The 21,240-nt window shown below is 54.4% G+C and overlaps 1 long non-coding RNA gene across 1 annotated transcript; it reads right to left on the bottom strand.

Moving 5' to 3' along the window:
• Positions 1 to 5,117: 5,117 nt before the first annotated feature.
• LOC135328749 (uncharacterized) lies at positions 5,118 to 21,240 on the bottom strand. Its single transcript, XR_010389780.1, has 18 exons — positions 20,814 to 21,240; positions 20,551 to 20,626; positions 19,504 to 20,420; positions 19,348 to 19,400; positions 17,376 to 19,216; positions 17,113 to 17,188; positions 16,066 to 16,982; positions 15,910 to 15,962; positions 13,938 to 15,778; positions 13,675 to 13,750; positions 12,628 to 13,544; positions 12,472 to 12,524; positions 10,500 to 12,340; positions 10,229 to 10,304; positions 9,182 to 10,098; positions 9,026 to 9,078; positions 7,054 to 8,894; positions 5,118 to 6,268 (listed from the first exon to the last, which is right to left on the bottom strand). It is a non-coding gene; the product is annotated as an uncharacterized LOC135328749 (long non-coding RNA).

Here is a 21,240-nt window from a genome sequence, read left to right as displayed (position 1 = left end):
CACTTGTTTGATGTTTTGAATGCAGTTTGGGCCAAGATCACTGCATATTTTGCAGTTGTCCCATTTTCTGCTTTCAGTCTCTATTAACATTCTTGCTTACATTCTCTCATAGTCAGTACTTTTTCTCATGGAAGATAGGAAGTTTGCAGATGGGAAGACAGAGTGGGTTTCATTTCCGAGTCAGCTGTTGTCCCAAACAAATTCCAGTAAGTCACCTGAACAGCACAAGATAGTTCTTTTACCTTCTTCATCTCCTATTTCTTTGTTTCCATTACATTTCTTCCACTGTGCTTGTTTTAAGTTGCTAATGCATTAATGTGGAAAAAGAGAGTTTGAAAGACCATAGGGAGAGAGAGAAAGTGGTTTTAATACTGAAGTCTTCTGGCTTGGATAACAATTCAGAACCTGCTTATTTTTACTGAAGATTCAGATTTTAGTGAACTTTAAGTGGGTATTGCATCTGCGTTAAGAACTACTTAGGAATAGGATGGAGAGGGAGGATTGTGGTTCATAGCTGAATAAGGATAGATTCCCCTCTTTATAAATTGTTTATAATTTTTTTCATTCTAAAACAGACGAAGTCTCACAAAGTCAACTAGTTTTGCCAGCTGTCTGCCCCCTGACTCACCAGAATGATTGCTTACGTGATAATCTTCACTACACTGTCCTTTGTTTTAAATCCAACACAGTTAATGTCCAAAGGCTCCAAGTGCTCTTTTGGCACAGCTACAGTTAAAAGCAAACTGTGGAACTTACTTTATCCAAAGGATCTGTGTAACTTTACTGCGTTGCCATTACGAGCGCTTATGAGCCACTCCATGAATTCTGATCACTGCAGTTTAGGAGCTTTATTATAATTAACTGAGAAAAGGTTTTCATCAGTACTCGTATCTTGGCTGATCTGAGTGGCAAATCCACTTCAATTAGGAGTTAGAGTCCAATACTCAGTGTTTGGGATGGTAGGATAAGAAACAGGGAAAGGCATCTTGCAGTATTTGGTTGTTCTCCCTGGAGAAATGAAGTAATTGCCAAATTTAACAGCACCCTCTACTGGCTCTTGGCAGAGAAACATCTAGGGAGATTGATACTAAAGTAAGGCCACAAATAAAGGAAAGTTAGAGCTGTTTATTTCCTCAGGCTTGAAGGACTTGGTATATTTTCTTTAGACGGAAAATGCAGTTAAGTTAAAATACTATGCTAAAATAATTAAATGGTTCTGCTGTTTATTAAAGGTAGTTTGTTTTGCTTTGTATAATCAAAACATACTCAAAAATCAAGGGGGTCACTATGTATATGAAAACTGATTAAAATTACTTTGAAAGATGGCATTAGGGTAGATCTTGTCAAAGTCTAGAGCATACTTGAGATGAGAAAATCAACAAAACAACCTCAGAAAATGGCTAGCATTTGTCCCTCCTTCTGCCATTGTTCTTCTCTTGAGCTGTGTGCATTTCAATCTGTGATAGATAAGACATTTCCTAAAGGAAACAGTGACCAGCATGCTGAGTTTTGTAGCCCAAGCACAAGGAATAGATGCAGTTAAGAGCTTGTTTCTACCATGCTTTTCTATTGTTTTGGCTTTTCCAGAAGTAAAATATTTAAAAGCCAAAAATATTGCCTATCTACATTTGTGTTATTCTCTGGCCTCATGAGGCTTGTTTCGTTTTTTTACACAAGCTTGTGAATCAGTAGAAAAAAAATAGCTGAGAAAAACAATTCTGCATTGGGTAGAAACAGGGCAGGAGGAGTGTTACCCAGCATTTTATGTTTCAAGCAAAATCCATTTCAAAGCTAATCTTTTATGGATAATGTTTGTGATCACAGGCTGATCCATGGCTGCTTTGCGGTGACTCCATTCACAGAGAATCCTGACATGCCCAGTACACTGAAATTCTTGTCAATAAGATGCCCTTACACTGGCTGAGAAATGCACGGGGCCCATTATTATTATTATATTTAATAGAAATTCCAGCAGCATTTGGCTGTTCATTTCCTTACCAGAGTGTGGCTGCAGCAACCCCTCAATATGTGTTTCCCTGAAGGAATCCCAGGTTTGTCCTGCAAGTCATTCTGCCCGGTTGGACCGCTGAGCCCTGGGGAAATCTGAGTGGCCAACCAGACTTCAACATAATGAAATGTCAGTGTGCAGGACAGCTTGCAGGAGCAGAGCTAAAGCTGTATCAGCATTGGCAAGTATAGTTTCTGTTTTTGCAGTCCTTGCTCAGATGTCCTTGGGATAGCACTGCTTGTGGACATTTGAGTACAGAGATTTCAAGTATTTTTTCTGTGTCATTAATAGGAAGAGGTGGGATTTGAGAACAAGTTTGTGCTAACAATGGCAGCAGTACAGCTCTCCCAATGCTACAAAAAAGGTACTACTTTATAGGTAAATTAAAACCTTTCAGGCTCTTTTTCAAGCTACAGTTTGGAGGGACAGCCTAACAAATAAAATTTTCTCAGTTCCTATTCTGTATTTACTACATAATTTTTCCCTGATACGAATAGTATGTTTAGGCATTCTTTCACATCAGCAGTACATACAACATACAAATGCCCTTTTTGCATATCTAAAATGTTAGAGATGGACCAGATAGCAAACACTATAAAAGACAAGAATGATGCCACTCTTTTAGTGAGCAAAGAGATACTGATTAAAAAAAAAAAAAACAAAAGGACAAAAGGCAACACTGTGCTATAGATTATATCACTGAGACTGAGTAACTCAGCACAAGTTGTACCCTTATACCTCAACACATGACCAAATCACACTGGCAGCATTTTAGTGTTTCCTACAGGAGCAGGTCGCTCTCTAAATGAATGAGAAATTCATTTGTGCTACTTTTCCTGTGCTATTCTTTGTTAGCCACTATTAAGAAACAAGTTTCTGGCCCTCCTGGGCAGGCTACATGGTCATGGCAAATCCACAGGCATAGGGAGGACCATTTGGAGTAAAATCACAAGCTACCACGCAATCGATGTAATAGGGCTCACAGAACACCTCTCAAGGCTGCTCACTCTACGTATTTGATGCCATTTCCCATTAAGGAAATACTAAGTTACTAGATTTTTAGAGCAAAGCTCTCATCCTGAAGCCAAAGGAATATGAGCTGTATGTTTCTTCCTTTCATCCCTTTCCCCCACCCACTTCCTGTTCTGCTGTAGAGGAATCAGTGAACTCTTTGTGATCTGTGCTTTCAGAAAGTTTCATCTCCAAAGCTGTTTAATAGATTATCAGCAGAGTCCCAGCTAACAGATGCTTGGAAGTGACAGCAGCACTGCAAAGAATTAAGTAAATTACTTCCATCTTGGGACTGGTCTTGTTTACTACATCATGTAGCTTTTAAGCATTTTCCATCCGCTTGGATGAATGTTTGTGTATTGTTTACAGAACATCAACAAGATCCCTCTCAACTGAAATTTCCAACCTCAAGGCGACTTGTTATTTTTGGAGTCATCGTTAGGCCTTGGGTAAAGGTTTAAGGGAAATCTTATCCTCTGTAGTTCAGCCAGTAACACTCTAAACTTAAAGATGTACTGTCTTTTTCTGGGCTCAAGATTAGGCAGTGAACCAACCTTTCATTAAGCCACTTGCATCAGTCAGAAAATCTACTGAGTGTGGCAAATTTTTTGTAACCATTTGTGTTTTTTATTTTGACTCGTTGCTCTGGATTGCTAAAAATCTCTTTAATGTGAAAGTGTGGAATGTTCTTCTGTGAGAGGAGAGCTGCCAAAGCCTGAATCAGTCTCCCCCCCCCCCCCCCTTTCATTTTTTCCCCTAAGAGAGGCAACAAGCTAGAAAAATAGAACTTGGAAGTGATGAGTTTTCAAGGACTCATCATTTTCAGAGGGATGCCCAAGGATACTAATGCAACTGACCCTTAGTCAGATACCCAGAAGGATGAGGGAAGGGAGACAGAAAGAGAAAGGGGCACATCTGAGTGCCGCCAACAGCAGCTTCTGTTCAAAGTTATGCTATAAGTTTCAGCTGTCCTTGTGTCCATTAATGGTGTCATAGCAAAGGTCTCAAATTGGATAGGAAACGGGGTGGGGACAATCTTTATACAAAAAGAACTTTGTGATTTGCTAAATAAAACTGGCATAGCCAAAGTAGTGACCAAGTGACTTAAAAAAAAGAACATTAGTCTGCCTGCAAGACTAGTTTCAGTTTTGGTCCCATGTGAAATGACTAAGGTGGCAACAAGACTATTAGACTAGGGATATTTGTGGTTGCAATGTGAAAACGACTATGCACTTCAGTGTCATTTCTTAATTTGGCTATGGATGAATTCAGCTGGATACTGAGCCTCCAAAAAGCACAAAGTGAGAATGTCCAGGTAATCTCAGTTTTACTTATGTGGCAAGCTGCAACATACGGAGATGAAAGCACATTTTGCTTCACCAGGTTGGATGATTTATGAGCATCTGGACTGCAACAGAGTAAAGCACTCCCAAGAGGATGTGCAGTCCTCACACCCACCCTTTCTCTCTTCACCTGCTATGGTCTTTGCCTTAATCCTTTATCCCCTCCCATTTTGTGCAGGCATTACCCACACTGGGACTATTACCCCCCCTTCTCCCTTCACATTCTCCTATCCTATTATTTAAATATCACTATTAGCCTTCACCCTTTTCCCACTTCAGCAATTGATGTCATCTGCTAAACTTTTGGCTTGCTTTCAAGCTGAAATTGATAGAAACAGTTCCTTTCCCCTGTGCAGGACTGCCAGAAGCCATGCCCTCCCTGCTCAGAAAAGGGGACCGAGTGCCACTCCTGGTTGTTGGTGGCTTTTCTCTCACGTGCCCCACACCTCAATGCCAGGGCACTCCTAGTCCTTCCAACTCAGGGCTCCTCTCCCAGTGGCACACTCTTTCCCACTTCCCAAATGCACACTTACCTCTCCCCAGAAAGACACCACCCTCATGTGCTTTTTTCTGTGGGAGAAAGTGGTAGCTTGAGATTGGAAGCAGAGGAATGTAATTCAGGTTTCATACCAAAATAAACAAACACTTATTCAATTTCTTCTTCTTTAGTTAAAGATGGGAGAAGGACTTTCTGAAAGACTTTATACAGGGTCTTAGAAGGGAAGGGATCACATTAAATACTCTCAAAAGTCATGACAAGGCAGTTTTTATTTCATTTTCACTACAAAGTTTACAGGTGTTTTGCTTTCCTTCTTGTTTAGCTAAGACAAGCTCTAACATCTTTTTGAACTTAAAATGACTTAATTCTTACCATGTTATTTTAATATGTAATTAATTTTGATAACTTACAATACCATGTAATGGAATGAGACTTGTGATTAATTTAAGAGAGAAACTGGCACTTTTACCTCAGTCTTCTCTGGACTGAGGAGAACTCACGCTTGCTTTAATAGGTGTTAATTGCTCAAGACCATATCATTCTTGAATCATTACAGTTTTTCTTGAATTTGCTGAAATTTGGGAGTGCAGTGAGGTGCCTGGTAATACTTCATTTATGCATAGCCCCCTCCCCCAGCCCAGTTAGACAGAAAAAAGGGCTGAAGTAGCCAGCTAGGTCTTGAGTCTTTGGATCACTTTCAAAACCCAACTTCAAATTAGCTTTCCACAACAGTCCAATTACACCACACAGTCAACTTCAATTTTGTCCTCTATGCTGCACCCAGCAGTTCCCTACAAAGTGTTCAGTTTCCATCTGTTCACACTAGAGACCTACTTTCCACATTGTACTTTAAGGACAAGCCATCACAAAATAAACTACCATCAAACTCCTACACAAAATCATCCACAACACTCCACCATCACCAAACTCCTACACGAAATCATCCACGACAATACTTCACCATCACCAAACTCCTACACGAAATCACCCTCAATAACACTTCACCATCAAAATCCTGCATGAAATCATGCCCAGTAATACCTACACCATAAACAAACTTCTACATAGAAACTTTCACATTCTCACAGAGCCTTCACTTTACCCTATTTGCAAAGACACACTATGTACACAAGCAAAGCTCTCCAGTAATTGGTGCAATTGTGCAGTGCAATTTTGTTGATGTGAATTAAAGCAGAATTGGGTTTGAAAGTCGCTAAGTGTACAACCGATAGTTTTACATGGCATTTATTAAATAACCAGTGTTCTCACTGGGAGACGTACCTGCAGAAGTTGTGTAAAGACACAAAAGGAAATGCTCTTCAGTACCGTGAAGCTGAAAGTACTCCATAGTCGCTGCATTGGTTGGAAGGATCTTCTAGTCCAGTTGTTTTGCCATCTGTTCAGGTGCTGAAAAAGACAAGGTTTGCCTAATCAAAATGCCTACTCCAGCACAGGGTTAACCCCAACCTACAGACTGCCTGGAAGCCTACTTCAGATTTATGTCACCCTCTCCCCTTTTATTGTGATGTCCCATTTGCCAGAACTATAACTACACAGGATATATTTCTAGAAGAGGAATCTGGAAGTGTACTCTTGAAATCACTGCACAAAGCAAATTAGACAGGTAAACAAAGAAGCTGAAAATGAACAGCAGGGTAACAGTCAACATCCAGAAAATCCAGGACAAGGGGAAGCTTCTATTAATTCATAAATTCTGTCCTGCTCAAAAAGAATCTTCTGCCTTCCACAGCAGGCCTAAGAGAAAAGAGTGAAAATCACCACAGTCTGAGCACCTGAAAATACAGTGAACAGTGTGAAAATGTGACGGAAAATATGTCATTCTTGTTTACAGGATGAAGGAACAAGGACAAAGAAGAGGGACTGAGATAAAGGAGAGAAAAAAAGACAAAAAGCAATGAATGAAAAAAAATCACAAATCAGGGAGTAGGTCACAGAAAAAAAGTCACAGGTTGTCAGGCAAAGAATTTAAGACAAATGGAAAAAGACCCAAAATAAAACCCTGACGACAAGGACAGGCTCACTCCACGAAAGGCACGCATGCAAACACACGGACACGGCCGCACACAGACAGAACTTTCCAGTGGAGGAAGAGCACCCAGGGCAGCTGAGAGCAACAGACCAATCTCCCCTTATCCCCCGCCCCACCCCACGCATGCCCCGGCAAAACTCACCAGCAACTGCTGCCGACTCGACTGGCCCGTCTTCGGGACAGCAGGTGTCCGGCCGCCTGCACCGCAGCTGGGGCTGCGGGATGCCCGAGGGCGGTGCTGAAGCGTGGCTGGGAGGCTGGCACTCTGGGCACCCGTAGCTGGCCATGACCAGCGGTGGCCAAAGAGACTTCACCCCTGCCTACAGGCGGCTCGCGCCACCGGCTGGACAGCACAGCCCTCGGCACCCCAGCCAGTCCCCGAGTCACAGGGCAGCCCTGGGCCCGCGGGAGGCTCCTCTTCTCAGCGTCGGGGCCACTCGGACCTAGGCCCCACTCACAGGCCGGTCACCCCGAGCAAGCTGCCAGCTGGGCACAAAGGCCCCGCGACCCCGGCCCTGACTACAGGCGGGTCGACACCCGGGGAGTCCAAGAGCTCGGCCGTCCCCCACAGCAACAGGAATGACTCTCCACAGCCCGGCAGCGGAGCCCTCCTTACAGGGCGCTCACCCTCACCGCTCCGCACTAGCGCCAAGCCCTCCAAAGCGGCGGGCTCTCAGCCACGCCCCGCTTACGGGCTGGCCGTGCTGGCTGACGCACAACGCCTCGTCTTCGGGAGCCCAGGCACCCGCCTCAGCCCCGGCCGCGGGCAGGTCCCACCAGGAGAACAGGCGGCAGGCTGTCCTGCGCCGGCCCCTCTTGCAGAGCGCTTCCTCAACCTGCCCTCTTCTAAAGGGGCAGGGAGGGGTCATTCCTCGTTGCTGGCTACAGCAGCAGGCCGCACTCCTGTGCCGGCACCCCGGCCCCCACTTACGGGGAGGGCAAGCTGCTCCGGGTGACACGGGGCTCCACAGCTCGTGACGCTCGCCCTGCTCACAGGCTTGTCACGCTGGCCAGCCTGCCAGCAGGACAGAGCGCCATGCCGGCAGAGACCTAGGCCCTCACTACGGGCAGGTCGCACCGCCCACCGCCTTTGTGAGTGGCTTAACTCTGCCCTCCGGCAGCCAGGGCCAGGCCTGGGCTCTCCCGCGACGCAGGGCACCAGGCAGCATCGAGCTCCTGCTGCACCCAGACTTCCGCTTGCTCTCCTGGGAAGTGTAGGTTAGGTACGCTGCAGTATTAGCACATGGAGCCTAAGCGCAAGCTCGCTCACTCACTCACCCCCAGGCACGCACACCAACACGCGCACACGCACGCAAACATGACTTTCCAGGAGGGCAAGAGGACCCAGGGCAGCCGAGATCAACGCCCCCAGACGCTCACCCACGAGCACGAGAGAGGCTCCGACTTGCCCCCAGCTCGCACGGAGGCCAGAGCCCTCACCATCACCAGGCGCCTCAGAGCTTGCCCAAAGGCAGATGCTGTGACAGACACCCCGCTTACGGGGCCGTCACGCTGGCCAGGTTGTCAGCAGGCGGAAAGCCGCGGGGCGAGGGGCCCACCCCTGCTTACAGGGTGGGAAGGGGGTCCAGAGAGCTCAAGTTCCCCCGCGGGTGAGGGGAGAGCGCCTCTCACCCTCCTTACAGGGTCGTCACTCTCCCCAGGCAGCTGAAGGAGCCACGTGGCAAAAAGGCCACCAAGAAACATCAAAGACCCGAGCCCTGGCTGCAGGCAGGGCGCCCAGCGCAAAGTAACAAAGGGCACCAACAGTGCCAGCGATGCTCTCAGCGGACCTGAGCCCTGCTTACAGGGAGGTCCCTGTGCCCAGAGTGCCTTGCTCTTCCCTCCGCTTCAGTCTTCCGCTCTTCCGCTCTCCTTCCTCTCTTCTTGCCCCCTCTTGAGGCCCCCCCCGTTCAGCCTTCAAATCTTCCTCTTTGGCTTTTCAAGCTCACTATGGACTTCCTCTTCTTTCTTCTCTGAGAGCCGCTGCAATGGAGAAATGATGGGCACAGGGGTTACATGCACGCGGCTGACCTGTACCAGCTCCAGAACACTACACGCCGGTACGATCCGACTCTTTCTTCCTGCTCCCGCCTCCCCAAGCCCCATAAGTGTACCTTGCCTTGGCCACTCCCTCCATCCAGGCCTTCTCCTGCAGCTGCTCCTGCAACTGAGAGCAGAAGGAAAGAGGGCGAGTGTGATCAGAACCACCACGAGCAAATTGCAAAAGCCCAAACACCAGCCCCATTCAAACACCCCAAGAGGCAACTTACTCTCACGGTGACGCACACACCCAGTGTTGGGCCACCGTCTTCCAAGTGTGGGGTAGTTGGCTGTTGAAGCGTGGCCCCTTTGCACAGTGGTCTATGTTCTGATTCAGCTCCAGATCTTCTCCCCCTTCGTTACGGTTTTTCGGGAATTTGCCTTGGTTCGAGCCGGCACTGGTCCACTCCTGTGGGACCCGGTAACAGTGCAGCTCTGCACGGCCCTCCTCAGCCCAGGTAGGCAGAGGAAAAAGGCCTGAAGTAGGCAGCTGGGTCGTGGATCTTGGCGTCACTCGCAAAACCCACCTCTGAGCAGCTTTCCACACCAATCCCATTGCACCACACACACCAAGTCAACTTTGCCCTCTACGCTGCACCTAACGGGCACCTACAACCTGCTCAAAACCTACCTACAACCTGCCCAGATTTCATCCATTCGCACTAAACTGCTCTCCCACTTCCCATACTGCACCTCATAGGCAAGCCTTCGCAAAATAAGCCACTCTTCCTGCAGTGTTAGTCTGACCAACTCCTGCTGGAAAACTGTCACAGTCAGAATGCAACATCAGCAAACTCCTGAACAAAAAAGCTCAGGTTCTCCCTGAAAGTCCGCCTTACGCATTCTGCTCCCACCACCACCTGTGTCCTCACCACAGCCAAAACACTCCAGTGACTGGCACAAAGCTAAAATTGCATGTGTAGTGCAATTTTGTTGGCAGGAATTCAAGCAGAGGTGGGTTTGAAATTTGCAAAGTGTATGCCACGGGGAAATCTCTGTTCTCCCTGCCAGAAGTGTGCAGGCAGAAGCTTTCTAAAGACCCAGAAGGGAGCTGTTCTTCGAGACTCTGGAGCTGAGAGTAATCAGAGCTATCCGTATTGCAGGGCAGGATCTTCTTCCCCACTTGCTTCCGCATCTGGAGCAGGTGCTGCGAGCGAGCAAGACAGAGAGAGACCACAAACACATGATCTGGCAATTATTGCGTAGAAGTCAGCATGTCGCCAAGGCAAAGGGCCGGGGAAAGCTTTGACTGGCCAGCCCATTCTTGCCCACCTTACCGGCACCTGGTGCCTGCCACTGCAGGGTTGAGCAGGAGACTTGAGGCCTGGGGGTACAATTCCTGGTGTTGTGAACCTGGGAAAGAAAGTGCAAGACAAAGCATGACGTGGAACAAGGGGCATGCAGTAAAAAGAGCAAAAAAGGGAGAGTAATGACATCGCTCGCAAGCAGGACTTTGCAGGGGAGCAAGGGCAGCCAAGGCAGCCAAGAGCAACGGCCCCAGCCCCCGACCCCCAGCCCCCCAGCCCCCCAGCCCCTGGCAAAACTCACCAGCAACTGCTGCCGACTCGACTGGCCCGTCTTCGGGACAGCAGGTGTCCGGCCGCCTGCACCGCAGCTGGGGCTGCGGGATGCCCGAGGGCGGTGCTGAAGCGTGGCTGGGAGGCTGGCACTCTGGGCACCCGTAGCTGGCCATGACCAGCGGTGGCCAAAGAGACTTCACCCCTGCCTACAGGCGGCTCGCGCCACCGGCTGGACAGCACAGCCCTCGGCACCCCAGCCAGTCCCCGAGTCACAGGGCAGCCCTGGGCCCGCGGGAGGCTCCTCTTCTCAGCGTCGGGGCCACTCGGACCTAGGCCCCACTCACAGGCCGGTCACCCCGAGCAAGCTGCCAGCTGGGCACAAAGGCCCCGCGACCCCGGCCCTGACTACAGGCGGGTCGACACCCGGGGAGTCCAAGAGCTCGGCCGTCCCCCACAGCAACAGGAATGACTCTCCACAGCCCGGCAGCGGAGCCCTCCTTACAGGGCGCTCACCCTCACCGCTCCGCACTAGCGCCAAGCCCTCCAAAGCGGCGGGCTCTCAGCCACGCCCCGCTTACGGGCTGGCCGTGCTGGCTGACGCACAACGCCTCGTCTTCGGGAGCCCAGGCACCCGCCTCAGCCCCGGCCGCGGGCAGGTCCCACCAGGAGAACAGGCGGCAGGCTGTCCTGCGCCGGCCCCTCTTGCAGAGCGCTTCCTCAACCTGCCCTCTTCTAAAGGGGCAGGGAGGGGTCATTCCTCGTTGCTGGCTACAGCAGCAGGCCGCACTCCTGTGCCGGCACCCCGGCCCCCACTTACGGGGAGGGCAAGCTGCTCCGGGTGACACGGGGCTCCACAGCTCGTGACGCTCGCCCTGCTCACAGGCTTGTCACGCTGGCCAGCCTGCCAGCAGGACAGAGCGCCATGCCGGCAGAGACCTAGGCCCTCACTACGGGCAGGTCGCACCGCCCACCGCCTTTGTGAGTGGCTTAACTCTGCCCTCCGGCAGCCAGGGCCAGGCCTGGGCTCTCCCGCGACGCAGGGCACCAGGCAGCATCGAGCTCCTGCTGCACCCAGACTTCCGCTTGCTCTCCTGGGAAGTGTAGGTTAGGTACGCTGCAGTATTAGCACATGGAGCCTAAGCGCAAGCTCGCTCACTCACTCACCCCCAGGCACGCACACCAACACGCGCACACGCACGCAAACATGACTTTCCAGGAGGGCAAGAGGACCCAGGGCAGCCGAGATCAACGCCCCCAGACGCTCACCCACGAGCACGAGAGAGGCTCCGACTTGCCCCCAGCTCGCACGGAGGCCAGAGCCCTCACCATCACCAGGCGCCTCAGAGCTTGCCCAAAGGCAGATGCTGTGACAGACACCCCGCTTACGGGGCCGTCACGCTGGCCAGGTTGTCAGCAGGCGGAAAGCCGCGGGGCGAGGGGCCCACCCCTGCTTACAGGGTGGGAAGGGGGTCCAGAGAGCTCAAGTTCCCCCGCGGGTGAGGGGAGAGCGCCTCTCACCCTCCTTACAGGGTCGTCACTCTCCCCAGGCAGCTGAAGGAGCCACGTGGCAAAAAGGCCACCAAGAAACATCAAAGACCCGAGCCCTGGCTGCAGGCAGGGCGCCCAGCGCAAAGTAACAAAGGGCACCAACAGTGCCAGCGATGCTCTCAGCGGACCTGAGCCCTGCTTACAGGGAGGTCCCTGTGCCCAGAGTGCCTTGCTCTTCCCTCCGCTTCAGTCTTCCGCTCTTCCGCTCTCCTTCCTCTCTTCTTGCCCCCTCTTGAGGCCCCCCCCGTTCAGCCTTCAAATCTTCCTCTTTGGCTTTTCAAGCTCACTATGGACTTCCTCTTCTTTCTTCTCTGAGAGCCGCTGCAATGGAGAAATGATGGGCACAGGGGTTACATGCACGCGGCTGACCTGTACCAGCTCCAGAACACTACACGCCGGTACGATCCGACTCTTTCTTCCTGCTCCCGCCTCCCCAAGCCCCATAAGCGTACCTTGCCTTGGCCACTCCCTCCATCCAGGCCTTCTCCTGCAGCTGCTCCTGCAACTGAGAGCAGAAGGAAAGAGGGCGAGTGTGATCAGAACCACCACGAGCAAATTGCAAAAGCCCAAACACCAGCCCCATTCAAACACCCCAAGAGGCAACTTACTCTCACGGTGACGCACACACCCAGTGTTGGGCCACCGTCTTCCAAGTGTGGGGTAGTTGGCTGTTGAAGCGTGGCCCCTTTGCACAGTGGTCTATGTTCTGACTCAGCTCCAGATCTTCTCCCCCTTCGTTACGGTTTTTCGGGAATTTGCCTTGGTTCGAGCCGGCACTGGTCCACTCCTGTGGGACCCGGTAACAGTGCAGCTCTGCACGGCCCTCCTCAGCCCAGGTAGGCAGAGGAAAAAGGCCTGAAGTAGGCAGCTGGGTCGTGGATCTTGGCGTCACTCGCAAAACCCACCTCTGAGCAGCTTTCCACACCAATCCCATTGCACCACACACACCAAGTCAACTTTGCCCTCTACGCTGCACCTAACGGGCACCTACAACCTGCTCAAAACCTACCTACAACCTGCCCAGATTTCATCCATTCGCACTAAACTGCTCTCCCACTTCCCATACTGCACCTCATAGGCAAGCCTTCGCAAAATAAGCCACTCTTCCTGCAGTGTTAGTCTGACCAACTCCTGCTGGAAAACTGTCACAGTCAGAATGCAACATCAGCAAACTCCTGAACAAAAAAGCTCAGGTTCTCCCTGAAAGTCCGCCTTACGCATTCTGCTCCCACCACCACCTGTGTCCTCACCACAGCCAAAACACTCCAGTGACTGGCACAAAGCTAAAATTGCATGTGTAGTGCAATTTTGTTGGCAGGAATTCAAGCAGAGGTGGGTTTGAAATTTGCAAAGTGTATGCCACGGGGAAATCTCTGTTCTCCCTGCCAGAAGTGTGCAGGCAGAAGCTTTCTAAAGACCCAGAAGGGAGCTGTTCTTCGAGACTCTGGAGCTGAGAGTAATCAGAGCTATCCGTATTGCAGGGCAGGATCTTCTTCCCCACTTGCTTCCGCATCTGGAGCAGGTGCTGCGAGCGAGCAAGACAGAGAGAGACCACAAACACATGATCTGGCAATTATTGCGTAGAAGTCAGCATGTCGCCAAGGCAAAGGGCCGGGGAAAGCTTTGACTGGCCAGCCCATTCTTGCCCACCTTACCGGCACCTGGTGCCTGCCACTGCAGGGTTGAGCAGGAGACTTGAGGCCTGGGGGTACAATTCCTGGTGTTGTGAACCTGGGAAAGAAAGTGCAAGACAAAGCATGACGTGGAACAAGGGGCATGCAGTAAAAAGAGCAAAAAAGGGAGAGTAATGACATCGCTCGCAAGCAGGACTTTGCAGGGGAGCAAGGGCAGCCAAGGCAGCCAAGAGCAACGGCCCCAGCCCCCGACCCCCAGCCCCCCAGCCCCTGGCAAAACTCACCAGCAACTGCTGCCGACTCGACTGGCCCGTCTTCGGGACAGCAGGTGTCCGGCCGCCTGCACCGCAGCTGGGGCTGCGGGATGCCCGAGGGCGGTGCTGAAGCGTGGCTGGGAGGCTGGCACTCTGGGCACCCGTAGCTGGCCATGACCAGCGGTGGCCAAAGAGACTTCACCCCTGCCTACAGGCGGCTCGCGCCACCGGCTGGACAGCACAGCCCTCGGCACCCCAGCCAGTCCCCGAGTCACAGGGCAGCCCTGGGCCCGCGGGAGGCTCCTCTTCTCAGCGTCGGGGCCACTCGGACCTAGGCCCCACTCACAGGCCGGTCACCCCGAGCAAGCTGCCAGCTGGGCACAAAGGCCCCGCGACCCCGGCCCTGACTACAGGCGGGTCGACACCCGGGGAGTCCAAGAGCTCGGCCGTCCCCCACAGCAACAGGAATGACTCTCCACAGCCCGGCAGCGGAGCCCTCCTTACAGGGCGCTCACCCTCACCGCTCCGCACTAGCGCCAAGCCCTCCAAAGCGGCGGGCTCTCAGCCACGCCCCGCTTACGGGCTGGCCGTGCTGGCTGACGCACAACGCCTCGTCTTCGGGAGCCCAGGCACCCGCCTCAGCCCCGGCCGCGGGCAGGTCCCACCAGGAGAACAGGCGGCAGGCTGTCCTGCGCCGGCCCCTCTTGCAGAGCGCTTCCTCAACCTGCCCTCTTCTAAAGGGGCAGGGAGGGGTCATTCCTCGTTGCTGGCTACAGCAGCAGGCCGCACTCCTGTGCCGGCACCCCGGCCCCCACTTACGGGGAGGGCAAGCTGCTCCGGGTGACACGGGGCTCCACAGCTCGTGACGCTCGCCCTGCTCACAGGCTTGTCACGCTGGCCAGCCTGCCAGCAGGACAGAGCGCCATGCCGGCAGAGACCTAGGCCCTCACTACGGGCAGGTCGCACCGCCCACCGCCTTTGTGAGTGGCTTAACTCTGCCCTCCGGCAGCCAGGGCCAGGCCTGGGCTCTCCCGCGACGCAGGGCACCAGGCAGCATCGAGCTCCTGCTGCACCCAGACTTCCGCTTGCTCTCCTGGGAAGTGTAGGTTAGGTACGCTGCAGTATTAGCACATGGAGCCTAAGCGCAAGCTCGCTCACTCACTCACCCCCAGGCACGCACACCAACACGCGCACACGCACGCAAACATGACTTTCCAGGAGGGCAAGAGGACCCAGGGCAGCCGAGATCAACGCCCCCAGACGCTCACCCACGAGCACGAGAGAGGCTCCGACTTGCCCCCAGCTCGCACGGAGGCCAGAGCCCTCACCATCACCAGGCGCCTCAGAGCTTGCCCAAAGGCAGATGCTGTGACAGACACCCCGCTTACGGGGCCGTCACGCTGGCCAGGTTGTCAGCAGGCGGAAAGCCGCGGGGCGAGGGGCCCACCCCTGCTTACAGGGTGGGAAGGGGGTCCAGAGAGCTCAAGTTCCCCCGCGGGTGAGGGGAGAGCGCCTCTCACCCTCCTTACAGGGTCGTCACTCTCCCCAGGCAGCTGAAGGAGCCACGTGGCAAAAAGGCCACCAAGAAACATCAAAGACCCGAGCCCTGGCTGCAGGCAGGGCGCCCAGCGCAAAGTAACAAAGGGCACCAACAGTGCCAGCGATGCTCTCAGCGGACCTGAGCCCTGCTTACAGGGAGGTCCCTGTGCCCAGAGTGCCTTGCTCTTCCCTCCGCTTCAGTCTTCCGCTCTTCCGCTCTCCTTCCTCTCTTCTTGCCCCCTCTTGAGGCCCCCCCCGTTCAGCCTTCAAATCTTCCTCTTTGGCTTTTCAAGCTCACTATGGACTTCCTCTTCTTTCTTCTCTGAGAGCCGCTGCAATGGAGAAATGATGGGCACAGGGGTTACATGCACGCGGCTGACCTGTACCAGCTCCAGAACACTACACGCCGGTACGATCCGACTCTTTCTTCCTGCTCCCGCCTCCCCAAGCCCCATAAGCGTACCTTGCCTTGGCCACTCCCTCCATCCAGGCCTTCTCCTGCAGCTGCTCCTGCAACTGAGAGCAGAAGGAAAGAGGGCGAGTGTGATCAGAACCACCACGAGCAAATTGCAAAAGCCCAAACACCAGCCCCATTCAAACACCCCAAGAGGCAACTTACTCTCACGGTGACGCACACACCCAGTGTTGGGCCACCGTCTTCCAAGTGTGGGGTAGTTGGCTGTTGAAGCGTGGCCCCTTTGCACAGTGGTCTATGTTCTGACTCAGCTCCAGATCTTCTCCCCCTTCGTTACGGTTTTTCGGGAATTTGCCTTGGTTCGAGCCGGCACTGGTCCACTCCTGTGGGACCCGGTAACAGTGCAGCTCTGCACGGCCCTCCTCAGCCCAGGTAGGCAGAGGAAAAAGGCCTGAAGTAGGCAGCTGGGTCGTGGATCTTGGCGTCACTCGCAAAACCCACCTCTGAGCAGCTTTCCACACCAATCCCATTGCACCACACACACCAAGTCAACTTTGCCCTCTACGCTGCACCTAACGGGCACCTACAACCTGCTCAAAACCTACCTACAACCTGCCCAGATTTCATCCATTCGCACTAAACTGCTCTCCCACTTCCCATACTGCACCTCATAGGCAAGCCTTCGCAAAATAAGCCACTCTTCCTGCAGTGTTAGTCTGACCAACTCCTGCTGGAAAACTGTCACAGTCAGAATGCAACATCAGCAAACTCCTGAACAAAAAAGCTCAGGTTCTCCCTGAAAGTCCGCCTTACGCATTCTGCTCCCACCACCACCTGTGTCCTCACCACAGCCAAAACACTCCAGTGACTGGCACAAAGCTAAAATTGCATGTGTAGTGCAATTTTGTTGGCAGGAATTCAAGCAGAGGTGGGTTTGAAATTTGCAAAGTGTATGCCACGGGGAAATCTCTGTTCTCCCTGCCAGAAGTGTGCAGGCAGAAGCTTTCTAAAGACCCAGAAGGGAGCTGTTCTTCGAGACTCTGGAGCTGAGAGTAATCAGAGCTATCCGTATTGCAGGGCAGGATCTTCTTCCCCACTTGCTTCCGCATCTGGAGCAGGTGCTGCGAGCGAGCAAGACAGAGAGAGACCACAAACACATGATCTGGCAATTATTGCGTAGAAGTCAGCATGTCGCCAAGGCAAAGGGCCGGGGAAAGCTTTGACTGGCCAGCCCATTCTTGCCCACCTTACCGGCACCTGGTGCCTGCCACTGCAGGGTTGAGCAGGAGACTTGAGGCCTGGGGGTACAATTCCTGGTGTTGTGAACCTGGGAAAGAAAGTGCAAGACAAAGCATGACGTGGAACAAGGGGCATGCAGTAAAAAGAGCAAAAAAGGGAGAGTAATGACATCGCTCGCAAGCAGGACTTTGCAGGGGAGCAAGGGCAGCCAAGGCAGCCAAGAGCAACGGCCCCAGCCCCCGACCCCCAGCCCCCCAGCCCCTGGCAAAACTCACCAGCAACTGCTGCCGACTCGACTGGCCCGTCTTCGGGACAGCAGGTGTCCGGCCGCCTGCACCGCAGCTGGGGCTGCGGGATGCCCGAGGGCGGTGCTGAAGCGTGGCTGGGAGGCTGGCACTCTGGGCACCCGTAGCTGGCCATGACCAGCGGTGGCCAAAGAGACTTCACCCCTGCCTACAGGCGGCTCGCGCCACCGGCTGGACAGCACAGCCCTCGGCACCCCAGCCAGTCCCCGAGTCACAGGGCAGCCCTGGGCCCGCGGGAGGCTCCTCTTCTCAGCGTCGGGGCCACTCGGACCTAGGCCCCACTCACAGGCCGGTCACCCCGAGCAAGCTGCCAGCTGGGCACAAAGGCCCCGCGACCCCGGCCCTGACTACAGGCGGGTCGACACCCGGGGAGTCCAAGAGCTCGGCCGTCCCCCACAGCAACAGGAATGACTCTCCACAGCCCGGCAGCGGAGCCCTCCTTACAGGGCGCTCACCCTCACCGCTCCGCACTAGCGCCAAGCCCTCCAAAGCGGCGGGCTCTCAGCCACGCCCCGCTTACGGGCTGGCCGTGCTGGCTGACGCACAACGCCTCGTCTTCGGGAGCCCAGGCACCCGCCTCAGCCCCGGCCGCGGGCAGGTCCCACCAGGAGAACAGGCGGCAGGCTGTCCTGCGCCGGCCCCTCTTGCAGAGCGCTTCCTCAACCTGCCCTCTTCTAAAGGGGCAGGGAGGGGTCATTCCTCGTTGCTGGCTACAGCAGCAGGCCGCACTCCTGTGCCGGCACCCCGGCCCCCACTTACGGGGAGGGCAAGCTGCTCCGGGTGACACGGGGCTCCACAGCTCGTGACGCTCGCCCTGCTCACAGGCTTGTCACGCTGGCCAGCCTGCCAGCAGGACAGAGCGCCATGCCGGCAGAGACCTAGGCCCTCACTACGGGCAGGTCGCACCGCCCACCGCCTTTGTGAGTGGCTTAACTCTGCCCTCCGGCAGCCAGGGCCAGGCCTGGGCTCTCCCGCGACGCAGGGCACCAGGCAGCATCGAGCTCCTGCTGCACCCAGACTTCCGCTTGCTCTCCTGGGAAGTGTAGGTTAGGTACGCTGCAGTATTAGCACATGGAGCCTAAGCGCAAGCTCGCTCACTCACTCACCCCCAGGCACGCACACCAACACGCGCACACGCACGCAAACATGACTTTCCAGGAGGGCAAGAGGACCCAGGGCAGCCGAGATCAACGCCCCCAGACGCTCACCCACGAGCACGAGAGAGGCTCCGACTTGCCCCCAGCTCGCACGGAGGCCAGAGCCCTCACCATCACCAGGCGCCTCAGAGCTTGCCCAAAGGCAGATGCTGTGACAGACACCCCGCTTACGGGGCCGTCACGCTGGCCAGGTTGTCAGCAGGCGGAAAGCCGCGGGGCGAGGGGCCCACCCCTGCTTACAGGGTGGGAAGGGGGTCCAGAGAGCTCAAGTTCCCCCGCGGGTGAGGGGAGAGCGCCTCTCACCCTCCTTACAGGGTCGTCACTCTCCCCAGGCAGCTGAAGGAGCCACGTGGCAAAAAGGCCACCAAGAAACATCAAAGACCCGAGCCCTGGCTGCAGGCAGGGCGCCCAGCGCAAAGTAACAAAGGGCACCAACAGTGCCAGCGATGCTCTCAGCGGACCTGAGCCCTGCTTACAGGGAGGTCCCTGTGCCCAGAGTGCCTTGCTCTTCCCTCCGCTTCAGTCTTCCGCTCTTCCGCTCTCCTTCCTCTCTTCTTGCCCCCTCTTGAGGCCCCCCCCGTTCAGCCTTCAAATCTTCCTCTTTGGCTTTTCAAGCTCACTATGGACTTCCTCTTCTTTCTTCTCTGAGAGCCGCTGCAATGGAGAAATGATGGGCACAGGGGTTACATGCACGCGGCTGACCTGTACCAGCTCCAGAACACTACACGCCGGTACGATCCGACTCTTTCTTCCTGCTCCCGCCTCCCCAAGCCCCATAAGTGTACCTTGCCTTGGCCACTCCCTCCATCCAGGCCTTCTCCTGCAGCTGCTCCTGCAACTGAGAGCAGAAGGAAAGAGGGCGAGTGTGATCAGAACCACCACGAGCAAATTGCAAAAGCCCAAACACCAGCCCCATTCAAACACCCCAAGAGGCAACTTACTCTCACGGTGACGCACACACCCAGTGTTGGGCCACCGTCTTCCAAGTGTGGGGTAGTTGGCTGTTGAAGCGTGGCCCCTTTGCACAGTGGTCTATGTTCTGATTCAGCTCCAGATCTTCTCCCCCTTCGTTACGGTTTTTCGGGAATTTGCCTTGGTTCGAGCCGGCACTGGTCCACTCCTGTGGGACCCGGTAACAGTGCAGCTCTGCACGGCCCTCCTCAGCCCAGGTAGGCAGAGGAAAAAGGCCTGAAGTAGGCAGCTGGGTCGTGGATCTTGGCGTCACTCGCAAAACCCACCTCTGAGCAGCTTTCCACACCAATCCCATTGCACCACACACACCAAGTCAACTTTGCCCTCTACGCTGCACCTAACGGGCACCTACAACCTGCTCAAAACCTACCTACAACCTGCCCAGATTTCATCCATTCGCACTAAACTGCTCTCCCACTTCCCATACTGCACCTCATAGGCAAGCCTTCGCAAAATAAGCCACTCTTCCTGCAGTGTTAGTCTGACCAACTCCTGCTGGAAAACTGTCACAGTCAGAATGCAACATCAGCAAACTCCTGAACAAAAAAGCTCAGGTTCTCCCTGAAAGTCCGCCTTACGCATTCTGCTCCCACCACCACCTGTGTCCTCACCACAGCCAAAACACTCCAGTGACTGGCACAAAGCTAAAATTGCATGTGTAGTGCAATTTTGTTGGCAGGAATTCAAGCAGAGGTGGGTTTGAAATTTGCAAAGTGTATGCCACGGGGAAATCTCTGTTCTCCCTGCCAGAAGTGTGCAGGCAGAAGCTTTCTAAAGACCCAGAAGGGAGCTGTTCTTCGAGACTCTGGAGCTGAGAGTAATCAGAGCTATCCGTATTGCAGGGCAGGATCTTCTTCCCCACTTGCTTCCGCATCTGGAGCAGGTGCTGCGAGCGAGCAAGACAGAGAGAGACCACAAACACATGATCTGGCAATTATTGCGTAGAAGTCAGCATGTCGCCAAGGCAAAGGGCCGGGGAAAGCTTTGACTGGCCAGCCCATTCTTGCCCACCTTACCGGCACCTGGTGCCTGCCACTGCAGGGTTGAGCAGGAGACTTGAGGCCTGGGGGTACAATTCCTGGTGTTGTGAACCTGGGAAAGAAAGTGCAAGACAAAGCATGACGTGGAACAAGGGGCATGCAGTAAAAAGAGCAAAAAAGGGAGAGTAATGACATCGCTCGCAAGCAGGACTTTGCAGGGGAGCAAGGGCAGCCAAGGCAGCCAAGAGCAACGGCCCCAGCCCCCGACCCCCAGCCCCCCAGCCCCTGGCAAAACTCACCAGCAACTGCTGCCGACTCGACTGGCCCGTCTTCGGGACAGCAGGTGTCCGGCCGCCTGCACCGCAGCTGGGGCTGCGGGATGCCCGAGGGCGGTGCTGAAGCGTGGCTGGGAGGCTGGCACTCTGGGCACCCGTAGCTGGCCATGACCAGCGGTGGCCAAAGAGACTTCACCCCTGCCTACAGGCGGCTCGCGCCACCGGCTGGACAGCACAGCCCTCGGCACCCCAGCCAGTCCCCGAGTCACAGGGCAGCCCTGGGCCCGCGGGAGGCTCCTCTTCTCAGCGTCGGGGCCACTCGGACCTAGGCCCCACTCACAGGCCGGTCACCCCGAGCAAGCTGCCAGCTGGGCACAAAGGCCCCGCGACCCCGGCCCTGACTACAGGCGGGTCGACACCCGGGGAGTCCAAGAGCTCGGCCATCCCCCAC

This window comes from Dromaius novaehollandiae, chromosome 6, assembly GCF_036370855.1.
Source record: "Dromaius novaehollandiae isolate bDroNov1 chromosome 6, bDroNov1.hap1, whole genome shotgun sequence".
NCBI classification, from domain to species: domain Eukaryota; kingdom Metazoa; phylum Chordata; class Aves; order Casuariiformes; family Dromaiidae; genus Dromaius; species Dromaius novaehollandiae.
Note: the sequence above shows the minus strand (reverse complement) of the source record. Positions and strands in the feature narration are given on the sequence as shown.